Below are 19,674 nucleotides of genomic sequence, written 5' to 3' on the forward strand. Positions count from 1 at the left end.
ATAGTCGCTAGATACCGCTGTTTTGATCTTACCAAGCGGGCTTAAGTAAAAACTACTAAAGGGACTCTTTGTGAGCAAAGTTGAAAAAGTTTTTAAGCATAAAAAAAAAACATTTATTTTCATACGGCTTTAACTTTAAAGTCTTTTTAAGCTTTAAGCTTCTTAAGCTGCAAAAATAAAGTAAGTCTTAAGCTTTTATTAAAATCCCTTCCCTTTGAAACTTTTTTAAGTGAGATTTCAGAAAAAAAATATCTGTTCCATTAAAAATATTTTAGACATTTTGAAAATTTCGGTGATGTGCTGACTTAGTACAACTTGTTTGTTAAACCAAAATTAAAGCTTTTTAGGTAATAGTAATATGTTTCTTAAAATTACACATTTCTAGGTTATTTCCCTTAGTTTCAGTAAATTTAATTTTAATAATCCTAGAACATAATTAATTGAGATCTTAATTAAAGACTTGTAAATGTATTGCAATTAGTCACTTTTGGATGAACATATTTGTATGAAGGTAAATTTAGAAAATTACATAACATATACCTGCACCTTTAAAACTTTTCAGTTAATTATTAAAACATAATTAATTATTAAAACATAATTAATTATATCTTTTCTAAACTTGTATAGGTCATTGTCATATGTAAAGTTACCTTTTTTGTACATATTTTGACCTTTGGGTTTCAAAATTGCGGTCCAACTAATTTAAATATCAAACCATCATGAGAACCCTAAGCAAAATACCTATTATTTTAGGAAGAAAATATTGTATCGCATTTGGCAAACACTCATTTTGGTGTAAACTACAAAATCAAACATCACTATTTTCTAGAAAATAAAGTCCAAAACCAGCTACTCTAAAATAAAATGTAAAAATTACCTACTTAAAACACAAAAAAAGCATTATTAAGAAACAACACAATTTAAGGTGTTTGTGGTGTCCAACATTTTATCTAAAAACTGGCCCTTATTTAAAATATAATTTATTTTCAAAACATACTTATTATTATACAAAAAAAAAGTTAATTTTTAAGAATAATCAGTCTTGACAAATATTTCCTGGACAAGAGGTTAAAAGGTATCTGTGGTGTGCCACTATTTAACAAGAAGGTTCTAAGTGGACAAGGTCCTAAAACGAAATATTTTAATCTTTTTTTTGTTGTTTGTCTTATACAGATGGTAACCATTTAACCTGAAAATATAGAACTTGAAAATAAAGACAAAATAAACAAAAAAAAAACCTGAACATTTTTACATTTCTGTAGCAACCTTACTTTTATGTTCTTTTATGGTGGAAAAACTTTATTTAACAAAATTGGGTCCTTAGTTTTACTTGCACAGACTTTGATTAAGATTACAGGAAATTTTAGGCTTTATTTTCAAAATGAAACTTTTTGCTTTGCCCTGCTAATGACATTCTTAAAGTTAGCAGTATATTTGCATCTTTACATTCATATTGTTTTATCTTGTGTACAAAACCTACAAGTTACATTATATTTTTTTAGTACTTTGTATTTGTGTTCTTGTACATCATCTCAACATGACTTACTCTTCACTCTAAATAATTACAATTTTTTATAAGTAAAAATCCATTTATGATTTCATAGTCAACATAAAAACACTAATAACTGAAATTTAGTACAAGTATGAATATAAAACACAAAAATGCAGCTAACTATAGAAACATATTCAACAATAATTCTTATAATAGTTGAAATGACGTTCAATTACATCATTTTTCATTGGTAGAATGGCACTGTCCTTCATAAGTATTGTCTTTAGTATTCTGATGTAAATATGATCAAAATAAACAGAAAAAAATTATTAGTTAAAAAAGCTAAAATTTAAGTTGGTAACAACACTAACTTAAAATTATCTTTAAAAGCTGAACATAGACCTAACAAAACAACATTTTTTAATAAAAATAAAGGGCATAGGGGGGGGTAAAAATACTTTTTTCACAATTTTATCTTGTTTTATATACTTTTTACTGAGCTACATGATGTAGCTTAAAAATTTTTTGAGATATTGCCAGTCAAAGTCGGAGGCAACAGTAGGTTCTTTATAGGAGGCGCAAACTAAAACAACAAATAGTTAGAAATCACTATAAATCTATAACTTACGTTTTTTGAGATAACTACCTTAAATTTTTAAGAAATGTTCCTTGCAATATTTAGAAAATTCTGTGTAAATAAAATTTAGAAAAATAAAGAAATTAAAATTTTGTGATAAAAAAACAAAAAAAACTTTTTTTGTTTATTTTTTTATAAATTTTCAACTTTTATAAAATTCTTTCTAACGGAATCTTCTTAATATATCAAAGAACACTTCCTGAGATTTTGAGGCAGTTATCTCAAAAAACAAAGATGGAGATAAATTTTTAGTGATTTAGTCTATTTTTGCTGTTTTAGTTTGTGACTCCCATAAAAAACCTATTGTTGCCTCCGACTTTGACCAGCCATATCTCAAAAGTTATTTTGAATTTTATAAATCTGTAAAAAGCATCTTGTAGCCTAGCAAAAACTATATAAAATAAGATCAAATTCTGAAAAAAGTGAATTATCCCCCATATGCCCTTAACATTGGCTCTTATATGAAAGCTTAAACTAAAGTCAGTTTTTATAGATAAAAAATTTTTAGTTATATTTTGAAATATAGATGTTTTTGTAAAAAGATTCCAATACAAACTACCACAAATTTTTCAGGGTCAATTTTCTTGGAAGTTGAAAAAATCACTAAAATTCTATCTCTTAAATTTTTGACCACAAATTTTCAGCAAACATTGCTTTTATAATTTAAAAGACTTATAGTGTTAGGTTTTAGATAGAAAAATCAAAAAAATAGATGTTTTTTTTTAGAAAATTTTTATTTTTCAAAGTTAAAAAAATTGCTGCACTAAATCAAGTAAAATATTAGTAATGGAATTACTATAAAAATTTGAAGGAGATTCATTAAAAAATGAAGAAAAAACTTTTTTTGTGCTTTTAGTTAGTGCCTTCCATTAGCAAACTAGTGAGGTCACCGCCTTTGATTGCTTATATCTCAAAAATTACTTTGAATTTTGATAAGTGGTTCAAAACGTATGATAGCTAAGATTAAACCTACAAAATAAAATTAACTTGTAAAAATCAAGAAGAACCCCTCTATTCCCTTCATGAAGTGGCACTATTATTAACAGTTTAAGAGACACCCAATTTTCTGAATAAAATGAAATTCAGTAGTATATGTTCATTAGCAAAGCAATTGTTTTTATTTGAAAACAAAGCTGAAAATTCCTTTAAATTGAATTTTTAAGTGTATATATAAAACTAAGGATAACCCAAAATTACTGCACTTTCATAGCTTTGTTGGAGTGTGTTAACTTGTTAACACACAGAAATTATAAAATACAGGGTTGCCACACTCTCAGGGAACTCAGGGAATCTCAGGGAATTTTCAAACTGTAGAAAATCTCAGGGAAACTCAGGGAATATCAGGGAAACTCAGGGAATTTTGGCATTTTTCTTTTAACTCAGGGAAACTCAGGGAAGTTTTGATTTGTTCTCTAAATTTCAGGGAAGTTTTTGAAAATCTCAGGGAATTTTTTTTCTAGATCTAGAATGAGGTTTAGTTAATCCAGTTTCAATATTTTGTTCAAAAGTAGTAATTTTTATTATTTAAGTGGTTATTTAGAATTTTTTTAGCCTTGCGGCTAGCTCTTCAATATTCTTAGTATTAACATTGTAGTTTTTTTAAGTTTTAAGTTTATATTTACTTAAGTAAAATAATGAAGTTATTATGTATGCATTTAAGTGAGTTCTTCATGTGAAATTATTACTGTAGTATAATTAAATTTTGTCAATTAAAATGTCAAACAAATTAAACTTTATTCTTTTATGTAGAAAGTTAACTAACAAGTTTACACAAAGTTGTGCAAAAATTTAGTTTTTAAATTTTAATTGGTTTAAACATTTTAAGATTGAGTTTTTGAAAACAGTTTTTTTCATAAATTTAATGCAGAAGCATACACATACAACCTTCCTTTTATTATTAAAGAAGAAAATGAGAATGAGGTATTAATAATTTGTGTTAGAAGAGAAAATTTTTTTTTTAAGATTTGAAAAATACTCAGGGGAACTCAGGGAATTTTAAGGTTACTCAGGGAAATTTTTGGTCACTCAGGGAAGATTTTTTGGCTCAAAGAGTGGCAACCCTGAAAATAATAACTTGTAAATACACAGAAGCATGTGTTAGTTTTATAAAGAAAGGGTACTGTTTAAATTTGATTTTATTATATGTGCTAAGATAGACTTTTGTCTCAGTTTCTAGTTTTGTACATGATCTAAGTAATGACAATTATGAAATCTATTTGCTCTTGAATGAATAAGAATCCTGTTTTATATTCCTTTCATAAGTGAAACTTAGTAACTTTCTGAACTAAGTACTTAACAAAATAAAACTTTGTTCAATATAATTTATACAAGTTTACAATTACAGACAATGTTTCTTAACAGATTAATAATTTTTTTCTAGAGTCATCTACCATAGGCTATGAATCACATGCAACTAGTGTGAAATTAGTTGGAGTGAAGCTAGAAGCTGAAATATTCTACCGTTTTTGAGAATTGCAACCAACATTTCAGTAGGCAAAAAATATGGAAAATTATAAATGAGTTAGTTTTTGTGAAAATCAACTGATAAGTATTTTTAAAACTAAATTTTTAAACTTTTATGTATTATAGTTCGGTAAACTATAAATTAGCAATAAAAGAAGTTTGTGATTATATACTTGATGCAAATTTGGCAATTTATGATTTCAAATTCATACTTTTTGTAGTTATAGCTGTTTTTATTCATTTAATCTATCTCTATACATGTTTAAAGTTTTAGGTAACTGATAGTATTTAATTTTACTTGTTTAGGTACTTGAAATTTTAGAACAACCACCTTGTAAAAAGAGAATTTACACTTATGTTAGACCAAATACTATTCATAAAAATCAACTTAATTGTTTTTATTTTTACAGTTACTTGTATACAGTTATATTTCCTTGAATTAATAGTGAAGTAATTGTCTTAAACTTAAAAAATTATCATTTGTTGGTATATTTTTCGTTTTTGTATGATCTGAGGTATAAATTACTATAAAAAAACTAAAATATGTAACTAATGATTAAGACAGCGTTATAGAAGACATAAATTTAAAAAATAAGGCTTTTAATATAAACAGTTTAACCTCAAATTTTTGATTAGATTCAGAAAAAAATTAATGAATATTAATTTTCTTGATATTTCAAAAAATAAACTTTTTTTGATTTAAATTAAAAATATTTTACTCTATATCAGGGTTTCCCAAAATTTTTTACAAATGGCCATCTTTAAAGAAATTTAAAAATCCATGTCCCCATTAACAACATTACTCAAATATTACCGTAAAACCACCTAAGACCTTTTTTTTTGCTTTTCATCTGCAACTCGAGAATATCTAGTGTAAGTTTTAAATTATGGCCTAATGCTCCCCTATGGCTCCTTTACTGCTCATGCCCCCCTCTTACCCATTTGCTGCTTGTGGCCACTTGAGTGTCATATCTGTAATTGGCCCACTTTGAAAAAACCCTGCTCTATATTATTATTCTCTATATTATATAATTTTAACTACTATTAATTTATAAATTCTATTAGATCTGTCCTGTAGCCTGTATGCTGCCCATACACTATGAAGAAATTTTTTATACTTTGCATTTGAAAACAAAGTGATAGTAATGCTATTCATCTTCATTTGAGTATAATTACTTTTATCTAACTTTGCTTAAAAATCATTTAATTAATATTTTTTTTTTACAATTTAGCAATTTTAACAATTCTAAGTTTTGTTACATAAATGCTTGGACCCTTCCATGGTCTTGAAAATATTATACTGTATTAAATATAATTAGTTATAGTAGTAGTAGCCTACTTAAGAGGGTCATAATTTATTTGTACACTAATTAAATCAGTTGTTGAAATACTAAATCTGCTTCTGTTAAATTGTTATTAAGCTATTCTAAAAGCTCCATGGTTATTATATCAAAATTTGTTTATTGACACAATTGTCACACACTCGGACTACTAAGACTATCTGAAAATTTCAGAAAAACTCACGCTATCTTGTTAAAAATGTTTAATATGACTCTGATTTCTTTAAATTTATTTTTTAAAGCAAATTTGTTTTGTTTTTTACTAACTATCAGGCTAGTTTTTATTATTTTCAAACTAAATTTATATAAGAATAATGTATTTCTTTCTATGTAACTAACTTTTTTGTAATGTTATAATTTAAGTATTCAAGCTTAATTAACAGTTTTTTTTTAGCTTTTAAGTCTTATATAAAAATAAAAATCACAAACTCCTAACAGTTAATTTTAAGTCAGGCTTTTTTTTTGCCTCAGAGAATGAAAATAAAACAGAAAACCAAAAAGTGCTATTTATATAACCGAGTTATACAATATATCTGAAAGTCCTACTAGTTTTTTTATAAGTTTACCTCAAACGTTTTTTTATACATAAATTTAACTATGATTGAAGTTAAAATAAGTAGTTTCTTTATATGTTTAAAATAATATTGTCCATTAATATGTCTTGGTTGGTTTATTACGTTTAAAAGCTAAATAAATCAAGGCCATAGAGGGGTGTCCCAACAAATAAAAAAAAATCTTTATTTAAAAGGTTTAAGTATAAACTACAAGCCAGTTCTTATTGAATTCAAAAATATCAGTTTTGAGATATTTTTTTTTAAAGTTTCCAATACAACTGTTTAGACCACAAATTTTTTGAGGTCAATTTTCTTGAAATTTAAGACAACACTAAAAATCAATCTCCTCCTATTTTTTTAAGCAATCTTCTTTATGTTTAAGGAGGTTTTTTACATTATTCAAAAAACATAACTTATGAGTTTTAGTAAATTATAAATTAAAAAAAAAGTTATTTTAGTCTATGGTAATGTTTTTTTTGTATTGTATAAAGGTTAGACTGTAAAAGTTTGAAGAAGATTGCTTGAAAATTGTAGAAGATAGATTTTAAACAAAATAGTCATTTTTTGCTGTTGTAGTTTTTACTCCTCATAGGAACCTATTATGCGGACCAACTTTGACCGACCATATCTCAAAAACTGATTTGAATTTTTTTAAATGGTAAAAAGCAACTTAAAGCTTCGTAACAACTCAATGATTTAAGATTTACTTTTAAAAAACATGGCCTATCCCCTATGACCTTAATACTGTTTAGTAATAGAAAATTTACATTAGAAACCCTACTAGTAAATATTTATGCACAAAGCTTTTTAAAGTAGATTTAAAAAAATTATAAATGATCTCTATTTTATTTATACAAAAGCAATGAAAATAAGAAGTAAACAAATTGTCACGCCTTTTAAGAATTGCACTTCATATAAAAATGTTACATGTACAATTCAAAATAAAATATACAAACCAATTTAAACTAAAATTTTCTAATTTTCCAAATAATATAAGAGCTTTACAAGTATTATATACATTTAGCAGTGAAAAAGAAACGTTTATACTTTTTAAAATCCTTATTATTTCACAGCCTAACAAATAGCACTGTATAAAACAATATATGGTAAAAATACAAACAGTTATAAAAAACTTTTAGAACAATAATTCAACACTGTCAAGAATTTTCTAGTAATTTAAACCTTGAAATTGCCTAAAAAATAAAAACTGTTTTAACTCATCTCATACATTGTAGAAATACAATAAAGCTGAGTAAAACAGTCACCGGTCAAATTGCAGTTGGAGAAACATCTATTGAAGTTTATATATTCTTTCATCTACGCTTTGCAGGAGGGTGGCAAAGTGCTTCTTCCTGATGCTCATCATGTCCGGATCAATGTGCAGCTTGTCAGGAATGTCAGGGTGTTCTTCCACCAGCTGAAGCGCAAACTCAATGCAGAACAACCCGCAGCTGGTCCCGTCCTTTTGCAGGTCGTGCTCAATGCACTCAATTGACCAATCAAAGTCCTCAAAGTTCCAACCGGTTGGTTTAGAGTCACAAGAGTGCACGTCTCTGGACTTTTTTCCAGCGTAAATGATTGGCTTATTTTCCTCACCCTTTCCTTTGTCATATTCTTGTTTTTTGTGGTTGATCTCAGTAAACCACTGAAGCAGATTATTACCAAGGGTTAACTGGCGCTCTCCGTTTTCACTGGCCAAGGAGTCAATGATGTAAATTGTCCTCGTAGCCTTGCAAAGCATGAACAATATCCAGTGCTGCACTTTTGGGCTCAAACTGAGGTTATACACACCCATCACCAGCTCCTTGTCCTCTTCAAATTTTGGAATGCCTTCACTGGTGACACTAATCAACTCAGTTGTGGATGTCTCAATGTAGTGCACGGGAGTGTCCTTGCACTTCAATTTGATGATTATCAAGTCCAACACATTGCCTATGAGCAACTTGTCTTGAATGGCAAGGCTCATTAAGTCCTCGCCGTTGAACGTGTAAGCGCTGTCTTCTGCCGCCCTGCACTGGATCATGACCTCCCGTGTAAATAGCCTGTCTTGGTTTTGGTTGAAGAGGTTGTACCACTTAATTTTGAGAATGTCTGGGAGGTGCTGGTTGTATCCGATGCATTCCAGCAGCTTTTGAATGTGCCAGTTTCTTAACATCTGCCATTGAGCCATTTGTTGCCTATGTTGTTCCAATAAGACAGCAAGCTCCCGTTCTTCATCCTCGTCTGTGTCTGTGAAGACTTCATCTGTTTCATGCTGAACACTTTCAGCCGTTTGTTGCCTATGTTGTTCCTCTAAAGCGAGTTTCTTCTCTTCCTCTAAGACAGCAAGTTCCCATTTTTCATCCTCATCTGAGTCCATGGAGACTCCATCTGCTTCATACTGAACTGAGTGGGCTTCATCATGCTTGTTTTCAGCAACTTCAGCTTGGTTGGCTTCCTTGTTGGCTAAATCCTGTTCACCTTTTTCTTCTGAGTTGTTGGTTGGTTTGATAGTCATTGTTATCAAATTAATCTTGGTCTCTAAAACTATTGGTCTGAAAATCTGTAATTTTAATATGTTTATGTATGAATTTAAGAGCCCTTACTTAATGATTACCCTTATGTTGAAATTTTTCAGCATTTGTTAAAGGTTCTATTCATGTTCATGAAAAATTTTATAGTTTTGCTAAAAATGAAACTATTATATTGTAGTGTAACTGCAAGTATAAAAATAAATAATCATAGTTTTTAATTTATACCCAAGCAAGCAACATAACATGATATCATAGGGGATTAGAACAATACAGTCCACAACAGGGTTTCTTAAAGTGGACCAAGTGGCCCCCTTGGGGACCATGAGGTTATGATTTGAAACTTACACTATATATTTTGAAGTTGATGATGAAAAAATGATAAAAGGTCTTAGGCGTTTTTAGTAACATTTTTTTGAGAAATCTTGTTAGAGATGACCATAGCTTTTTTGTTTTTTTAAGGGGTCTTTCAAAAAAATGTTGGGAAAGCTTGGTTTACAACTACACGTCATCTGTTGAAGTTTTTTTTAGTTAAAAATATACAGTTTGAGTACAGATTGCTAAAGAATTTAAATTTGAACATTTAAGTTTGACAACAAAATTCATAAGGAATTTTTGCTTTACTGCAACCTTATAATGACTTTAACAACACTAATGCTATCAATAATTTATAACATGATTAAAACTTGTATTCAATTTTGAGAAATAATGGTTCAACTTTTTAAGCTCAATAAACTGAAAACTTAATTTAAGGGCATAGGGGAGATCCAACTATATGTTTAACTAAAAATAACTCTAGCCTTTATGTTAGCTTTAAGTACAAATTACAAGCCAGTTTTTATGGAATTAGAAAATCTAATTTAACTTTTGATATATTGCATTTTTTTTAAAAACCTTATGATACAAACAAAATGGTCTGCAAATTTTTTGAGTTCAATTTTCTTGGAAATTTAAAAAATTACTAAAAATATATCCTCTCCTTCATTTTTTGAGCTTAAGACCTCAAATTTTTAGAAAACATTCCTTTTTTAGTTTAAAAGACTTTAGAACATTAAAAAAAATTAGTTTTAGATAAAAAAATTAGCTGATACTTTTTAATAAAAAAATTATTTTCTAAAATTAAAGAAAATCCTGCATTCAAATTTTTTTAATCAAATAATGGACTATCTGTGAAAATTCGAAGATTAGTTAAAAAATGAAGGAGATAGATTTTTAGTGAAATGGTCATTTTTGGCGTTTTTAGTTTGTGCCTTCCATTAGGAACCTATGGAGGTCACCAACTTTGATTGATCATAGCTTAAAAATTACTTTGAATTAAACTCTATAAAAAAGATTAACTAGTAAAAGTCAAGCTGGACCCCCTATGCCCAAAAGTTATATATAAAATACAGCACTTAAAGTAACAGTACTAATTAATCACTAAACTCAGCTAAAAAATACTTACTAAGAGCATTAATAATAGAAACAACTTATTGAGAAACTTTAAAAATACTTAATTTGTATAAAAATTATTTTATTCTAATAAAGTTTTGAAATCTTAGCTGTTACTCCGAGGTCTAGTACTTAAAAATTATTTTATTGATTACCTTTTGACAAAATAAAATTAACCTTCACAAATATTTCTATATAGTTTTAATTGATAAATTAATAAAAATACTTGTTAATACTTAATACTTCGATAAATCGAAACATATTATAAAAATGCCATTTCATTAAAGTTGCCATTCTTAAAGCTAAAATTTAGTCAGATTAAGTATTTTTAAGGAGTAAATGCCAGTAATATAATAAATTACTGCTAATCAAGCAAAAATATAGAAAAAACTTTTAAGAAAAATATATACAAGAATAATAATTAAAACTACATGAGTTAAAAAAAATATCATGGGTTTTTAAATGGCCTAAAAGATTTCAAACAACCACAATTTGATCTGTGATTTATTTAGTAATATCAATAATTCCTGTTTCTTTTTTTTAGTAAAATATTTTTCCAGTTTACTAAAACATATTACTAGAAACCAATCATAATTGATATTTTTAATTGAAAGGTGTTGATATTTTCTTGCACAGCAGCATTTTAGTAGTGACGTTTTTTGAATTTCCTAAATACTATTACAATTTTTCTTAATTGATTAATTAAATATTTAAAGATATGTTTTAATTCATTTTAAACTATAGTTATGTCATATGTTGGTTGCCACTCTTTGAAGCAAATAAGCTGGCTTGACCAAAAACTTGCCTGAGTTGACCTGACTTTTTTGGAATTTTGAAAAATATGATCCAAAAAAAAAGTTATAGTAAAAAGATATAAAATCAAAAATATAGCCTGAAACTTGGGAAAGATATCCAAGGTAGCCTGAGTCAGCATTATTTTTCAGAAACAAAATCAAATTAGCCTGAGTCAGCATAATTTTTCAAAAACCAAATCAAATTACCCTGAGTCAGCATAATTTTTCAAAATCAAATTAGCCTGACTCAGCCAAATTTTTCAAAAACAAAATCAAATTAGCCTGTGTCAGCATAATTTTTGAAAAACAAAATCCGACTAGCTTGAGAAGTCTAAATAAGTAGAAACCCTGTAATAAGTATGATTTTATCAAAAAATCTTATGTTATAGTTTTCATGTTGAAGAAATACCTTTTGTTAAAAAATTTTCCAAGAAGTTCCATTTTTTATTAACAAGTCAAAAGTTTTATACAAAAAAAAGCTATATCTATGAATAGCTTATAAAAATAATAACTAATGAATTTTAGAAACCATTCTTTTTTATGCTTCTAAAGAATACATATACTAAAAACATTTTTTCATAAAAATTAAGTAAAAAAATAAACCTGATAAAAGTATCTCTTAAAACTAAACAATTTTTTATATATATATTTTGTGATAATCCTACCAACTTCCAGGGATATGTCCAGGCTTCATAAGGTAAAATTGCATAAATGAAATGTTTTTAATTGTTTGGTGTATCTTAAAGCTTCACTTTCCCTAAGCTGCTATTTTCTAGGCTAATACTGTTTGACATCTAATGCAAATAAATCAGTTCAAAAATACAAACAACTAAAAGTTTAAAGAAATGTTTTTCATAGTTTAATTTTGATGAAACTATTTTATTTTGGTTCTAACTTCTGTATTTTTGGAACATTGTTATACTTAAATAAACTGCCTGAACATAATAATTATTATTGCTCACTTATTATTAAAGCACTTTAATTTTGTCAACTTTGTACTTGAGTCACTAATTTGCAACTGTTTGGACTTAACTTATAAGATAATTACTTTCTAAAAGTATCAGCAAATATTGCTAACTTTTTATACAAACAAGTTTTTATCTAAACAAGAAAAATCCAGACAATTTCTTAAATTTTTCATTTCAGTAAAACTTTTTTGTTTTAGTTCTAATTAATAAATAGTAGCTTTATAACTAGTCAATCACAGTTATTTTAAATATTGTAGCCTAGGAAAATGAACCTTTAGAGTGAGAGACACCAATGTTGAATAAGTACTTTTTTCAGAATTTTTTCTTTAATTGAAAGGTTTACAAAGAATTATTTATTTATTTAAACTTAAAGACATTTTGTTAGCTAACTTACTTCGTAAAAGGGTGTACTTTGATAAAGAAATTATAATTAAAACTAATACTGTAATTTATTTTTCAATTTATAGATATTTTTATAGTTTTTATCATCTATAATTAATTTCCTTCTAATTTAGAATTTTTTTATTTAATTCAATTCTTTATTTAAGTATATTAGTCTATAAAAGTTGAAATGTCACTTAAAAAGGTATTAGTGTTAAGGTGTTTGTAAAAGATATGTCAACATAAAACTTTTAAGTTGAACTTCATTTAAATAAAGTGTTAAAATGTCACTTTAATAATGTATTTGTTGAGTAAATAAGACTTGTTGGTCAGTTTTTAATAAGTTTTAGCAATCAAAACTTGTAAAATTTAAAGACAATACCAAATATTGATTTGAAAATGGTTGGGGGAATTTCTTTTAACATAAATAAACCTTACAAGAGTATAAAAAAAATCAAAAATATTAATGTGTAAATATTTAAGTAAAACTTCAAGTAATCTATAAGTATTATAAATAATTTTTTCAACTGCTGTATAATAAAAATAAGTAAAACTGTAAATTAATTTCTACATATATTGTGTGGTTCAACTTAAGTAATTAAGTAGTTTATGTAGTTTCCAGTACAAAAGGAGTGCATAATCTTAATTTATTTACTTTCTTGTCTCAATAGAGCTCTCTAAAATTATTCAGCTACATTATGAAATTACAATGAATTTTTAATTAAAAATTAAAACAGCTGATTGTAAGGTGATCAGCTTTGAAATGAAATTAATTATTTTTATTATAGTATATAAGCATAAAAATATATATTTGAGTATGTAAAATTTATGTTTAGACCAGGGTTTCCCAAACTTTTTTACAAAAGAAATTAAAAAAAAAGGCCCCCTCCAACAAGATTTCTCTAAAAAACTACCATTTAGAACTGCCTACAATTATTTTTTGCTTTATGATCAACTCAAGAATACCTAGTGTAAGTATTTATGGCCTTATGGCTCCCTAAACTTCTGTAATTGATTCCATTTGGCTCATTTTGGGAAACCCTGGATTAAACAATTTTTTGGTGAAAATTATAAGCTTTCTAGATTTTTATTTTCTTTTTACAGATCAAACGAAAACTCTAGGATCCAGTCTAAAACCTCCTCCGTCAGCTAAAATGCAACTTTACTACCAAAAGTTTTACAAACTGTAAGTTGAGTATATACTAACTATACATTGCTATTTACTAAACCAAGTACTGACTCCATAGATATATTTTATACTCTGGTAAATTCATTATATTTACTCTGATCACTTAGACTTTTTGCTTTAAAGAGTGGTAACCCCGAATAAATATACAAATGATATTTTTTAACACTGTTGCTTGAGCAATAAATTATTTAAATAATTTTTTGGTATGTGGTATTGAAAAATATAACTTTACTTCTATATTTGTTCATGGTTGACATTTTTGAGTCAAGAAAAGCTGGCCTAAGTGACCAAAGAACTAGCCTGAGACTATTGAAAACTAAAAAATGTTAATATGATCAAAAAATAAGAAATAATACTGTTAATTAAGCATACTACCTAAGTATTAGCAACAATTTCTAAAGGAAACTCAATATTAAAAAAAAAGATTAAGTCAAAAGCATTAGCCTGAGAATTAAAAAAAAAACATCAAAACTAGCCTGAATTTATAGAAAATTCAAACTTTAGTTTTTCAAAAAAGTTCATACTAGATTGAGTTTTCTTGAGTAGCTTGATAGTATGTACGTACAACCCTCTTTACTGCTATCTAATTATTTTAAAGTACTTTAATAAGTTTTCTTATTACAAGTATAAAGGACAAAACTTGAATTTGGTATTTAATAAATGATGTCTTTCAGTGAAAAATTATACTAGTTCGACATCAGTTTCTACCAACATTCTTAATAAAAAGTTTTGAAATTGATAAAATAATTGTTGTATAAAGTTAAGGTATATCAAATACTTTATCTAAGAAAAAACAAAAAGGATTTTTTTATATAGTCTTTCTACTGATTTTTATTTCTTAACTTTTTTATACAAAACTAATGCCATATTTGCCAATTAACTTTAAATATTTCTCTGTTGGAAAAAAAGTGTTGGTTATTTGAAATATATAATTATTTTTAAAGTGAGTTTATCCACAAGAATACACTGCAGGCTACTCTATAGATTAGTAATGTTTTTTGAAGTTTTTATGTCTACTTGTGGCTTATTCTAATGTTACCTAAACTGTTACTGGTAGTGTATACAGAAATTATTCTTAAATTACAAATTATGACTCTTGATAATTACAATTGTATCTTTTATTGAAAATGACCAAGCAACATTAAAAAGTGAAGTAAAAGGTTTTCTCGTGATTTTAAAGGGCTGCCACTCTTAGTTCCAAAAAACCCGGCTTCATTTAGCAAAAATAGTATGAGCTACATCAAGCTAGCTTTAAGTGGCCTTAGTTTAGATCACAATATACAACAATGAGCTAAAACTAATATAAAAAATAGAAACTTATTTTAAACATATAAGATAGCTAAAAATTAACAATAGTGTTTACAAAATTTACAACATGACTTTTAAGAAAAAAGATAAAATTTCACAAATGCTATCATAACTGACCTGAATTTTTCATAAAAGTTAAAAAAGCCTGAGTCACCTTTTAGTAGTGAACATTTAAAAAATTCGCTACTCTATTTCTTTTTCTAAAACTGAGATTTTATACAGTTTTCAATATTTTACTAGTGCAAGGGAACATACCAAAAGTGTGCATACAAATCATAACACTTTGTTGGGAAAAAAATTCAGCCTGAATGACCAAAAACTAGACTAAGAAAACAAATTTTAAGGGAAATTATAAAAAAAATAAGAGCAAATAACTAAAAGAATAACTTTAAGGGCATAGGGGGATGGGAAGGGTTAGGACATTAAAAAAAAATTTCAACAGCTGTTATATGAGCAAAATTATTAGTAAACTCTGTATAAATTAAATGTAACTTTTTATAGAACAGAAAAATAACAAACTTATGCAATATATAACTTTTCACTAAAAGTTCTTGATACAAATGTGTAACTTTTTCATCTTCAGTTTTCTTGATTTTTAGAAATTCACTAAAATCTTATATTTTTTGTTGTTGGGCTAGATACCTTAAACTTTTAGGAAAAATTCTCTAAATAGTTTAAAAGAATTAACAAGTTCAATTTAAAAAAAATTTAAATCATAAATCAACTATTTTTTTTAATTACTTTTTTTTTGAAAATATGTACCTATTTTAAAAGTGAAACATGATGCATGACAAACCTAAGCGTTTAAATGCAATTTAAGTCTTTTTAAGCATAAAATGAACGTTTTGGGTTTTTCATTACCAGGGCTGGTATAATACCAGGGACTAAAATGTTCCTAATGCAAAAAAACTTTTATCAATTATTTAGTAATTCTAAAACTTTTATTATCTATCAACAATAAAGTATGAACATTTTTTACATTATCCAAAATTTAAATAAATTTAGGTCTTTTTTGGAAAAGTTATAGAATTTTCATACTATTTGATTTAATAGACATCATTGTGCTTCAATTTTGTATCTTGTAAAACTATATAATTGTTTTTATGAGTTTTACATTAATTTTTTTTCCACTAAAACTATAATTAAAAAAAAACAGTTTTAAAATATAACCCTTTTTTTTATATTTATTTTGTGTTTTATTTGATGAAAAATAAATGATTTAATATATACTTTTGAAATATTAGTTGCACTGTTTTGTAAACATTCAGTATTCAAAATTCTTTTTAGTATCAAATTAAAGCCATATTGGAACACACTATTCTAACTTTTTAGGAAAATTCTATTTGTATTATGAACTTTTAGATAAATATTTTACAAACAGTCATATAAAATTGTTTTGAGTAAGTTCAAATTAATATAAAAATATTTAAATTAAGTTACACAAGCAGATTCGAACATTTTTTCTTGCAACTTATTTCTGTCAAATTGTTTCTAGTTTGTTTTATGTCACAAAACTGTATTATGTTTCTTTTTATCATTTTCATGTTATTGATTATCTAAACTTTTAAATCAAAAAGAACTAAAATAAAAGTTTGTTTTTATTTTGCTATCATGGTTAATGAGGTACTTTTTATTCATTTAACTACAACAAACTAAAACCTAATTTATTTGTTCAGTAAAACTGTAACTTGATAAGTTGTTCTACCAAATAAACAACTACTTTACTAATTTTAATTCATTTATTACAAGAGCTTTTGTATAGTAACAAACTTTAAAACTCATGAACCACAAGATGATCTGAGTAAAAAAACACTGGGATTTGTAAAAGATTATTTGAGCTAATAGCATAATAAAAATTGATGTTCTTATGAGATGAATAAAAATGTGCGAACTGATATAAATAAATTCATTGTTCTTATAATTGGCCAAAACTCTTTTTTAAAGCGTATTTAACAAAGGGTTGATCATGCCAATTCGATGATCAGACCACAAGTTTCGGTAGACTGAGACCGGTTTCGTCCTTATTAGGAATAATTAGTCTGTCACAACCGAAAAAACTTACAGTCGTCAATCTACAAACGTTTTATCATAATTTCACATGAAGTAACCATTTGCTCTTCATACAAAACCATTTGCTTCATGTGAAAGCATGATAACCCGTTTGTAGATTGACAACTGTAAGTTTTTCGGTCGTGACTGACTAACTAGTCCTAACAAGGACGAAACCGGTCTCAGTCTACCGAGAGCTTGTGGTCCGATGATCGAATTGGCATGATCAACCCTTTTGTTAAACATGAGCTTGTCTCACGGCAAACGAAAGTCCAGGCTTCTGCTCTGCAGTCTTTTGCCAACGATTTTGTTAAAAACCTATTTGTAGAAAAAAAAGACTTATATGAGTTTTAAGTTGTACTTCAATATTTTTCAGATAAAATAAAGTATGTATATATTTCTATTTGATATATTTTAATTCATTACTTATTGTTGTTTAAATTGGTATTCAAAGTTTTAATTTTAAAACTTAAATCAATTTCATAAGCATTGTGTTGTATGCAAATAGTTACTGATTAGTAAGTGTTGATTTACAGACAAACAACCATTTTTATTTAGTTAAGTAGAAGTATCTATGTGGTGTCTAATATGATTAAGAAAAAAAAGTTCATTTATTTTACAAATTCTTAAAGTTTAAATATTTTTACACTATTGTTTATTATATTCATACAAAAAATGATATATTTACTGAGTTTAGCAAAGTTAAGTAATGTTTATGTATAACTAAAGTGTTAAGTAAAATGGTATGTTTTGAATACGAATCATTTTTTGTAATAAATAGTTATGTTAAATTATAAGCTTCTATATAGTTTTAATATAGATAAATTTTAATAAAAATAGTTTGTTCTATTATGCTTATAAAAAAGTCTTGAATTAGTTTAATTGATAAATCTAACTTTTATCCATGTGAAGTTATTCACAAGTTTGTACATAATATGTTAACAAATATACAAGTAGGCTTGAAATATATATATAAAGTTAAAAGTAGCCATAGCAGGGGAGTAAATTTTAAATATGTATTTAACTTTTGATCACACTTAAATTTTGTAGAGTTTGTAAAATATGGAGATAATTTTTAAATAAAAAAACATCAATTTTATAAACAAAATCACTTGAAACAAAAGTGAAAGTTATAAATTAAAAGTACTAATAAAACATTGAGACAAACTTTTGTAAAATTAAAGGTTATTTTGGACAATAAGTGACGTGCTAATTTCAAATATCATCAAATACTTCTTTTTGCAGGATAAAAACGGAGCAACAACTTGAATGTCACGCTTGAAGTCAAAAAGAACATTGCTGTTTTGCGCCAAATATAACTACAAACGTCTTTGGACTTGAGAAAAAGCTTTTCAAAATTCCACAATTCACACAGGAACACGTAGTAGCTACATTACAGTAAACAAGGATTCTAAAATTTCCTGATTTTTAAATGTGCACTTTCATATCAAGCTTTTTATTCGAGCTAACTTTTTTTTGTTGTTGTAATTAATTTAAAGTAGAAGGATTTTTTTGGTCTTTTTAGTAAAAATATTAAATTGTTTTGAATATTTTACCAGCACTTCATGTTTTCATAACGTTTTGAAGATTAAAAGTTCTTTTTTTTTAATGTTGATTTTTTTTTGTAAATTATTCAAAATTGTATTATTAATTTAATCTATTAATTGTATAGATATTATATTTTGGTATAATTCACCATTTTAATATTTTCTTCAATTGTAATAGGTTGAAATTAGATTTAGGAGATGATTTTTGTAATGGATTTTTACAAAAATTTATTAAGCTTATAGCTGAGATTTAGCTGATTATTAAACTATTTCTTACTTGTTTAGATTTTGTTTGAAGTATTTCAAAGTGCTTTTAATGGTATTTTTTAAAGTAATAAGTCAATTTAAATTTAAAGTTTAGAATAATTATTACTTAACTTTCTTCGCTTTTAATAAGTAAGTTTGCAAGTAAAAATATAGATTACTAAATTTGAATTCTGTGAATGTTTAATATTTATTTTGTTAGATATAAAAACGTTGAAATATTGTTAGAATAGGTATAAGTAAGTAATTCACTTTTTGAATTTATCAATTAAGGCACATACATTTTTAATAAGTTTTGATTACAAATTATATCAGAATGCTAAACTATGTTTGTAACATTTAAGAATTAAGTTTTGTCGTTTTTATTAGACCAGAAGTCTTACAAGATTACATTAACAAGAAAAAAAATTATATTGTTTGCTGGTTAGATTTCTGTCAGGATTTTATGACAATCATTGAAATTTTCGTTTACTTCAAACATTTATAAAATAATTTTACATTTCTATAGGGTCGTTGTTTCAATATATATTTATTTGTGCTACTCTTTGGTTCACAATATATCTATACGAGTCTTCTTGGCGATTCTTACGAGAGGTACATTGTTTATGAAGGACTAGCTTTTCATGACAAATCATTGATTTCAAGTTTACATGCCAGCAAAGTTTGCTGTGATGCTAACATATTTTTATGTCGAAATAATTCATCTACACCAGCGGTTGGCAAACTGCGGACCTCGGGATACTTTTC

At 26.5% G+C, this 19,674-nt stretch overlaps 1 long non-coding RNA gene across 1 annotated transcript; it reads left to right on the forward strand.

Annotated features, from left to right (window-relative positions):
* Window positions 1–384: 384 nt before the first annotated feature.
* LOC145837102 (uncharacterized) lies at window positions 385–18,662 on the forward strand. The gene is made up of 4 exons (XR_014369911.1): window positions 385–511; window positions 4,510–4,649; window positions 13,675–13,756; window positions 18,362–18,662. It is a non-coding gene; the product is annotated as an uncharacterized LOC145837102 (long non-coding RNA).
* The last annotated feature ends 1,012 nt before the right edge of the window (window positions 18,663–19,674 follow it).

This window comes from Thalia democratica, chromosome 5, assembly GCF_965202585.1.
Source record: "Thalia democratica chromosome 5, ktThaDemo2.hap1.1, whole genome shotgun sequence".
Taxonomy (NCBI): Eukaryota; Metazoa; Chordata; class Thaliacea; order Salpida; family Salpidae; genus Thalia; species Thalia democratica.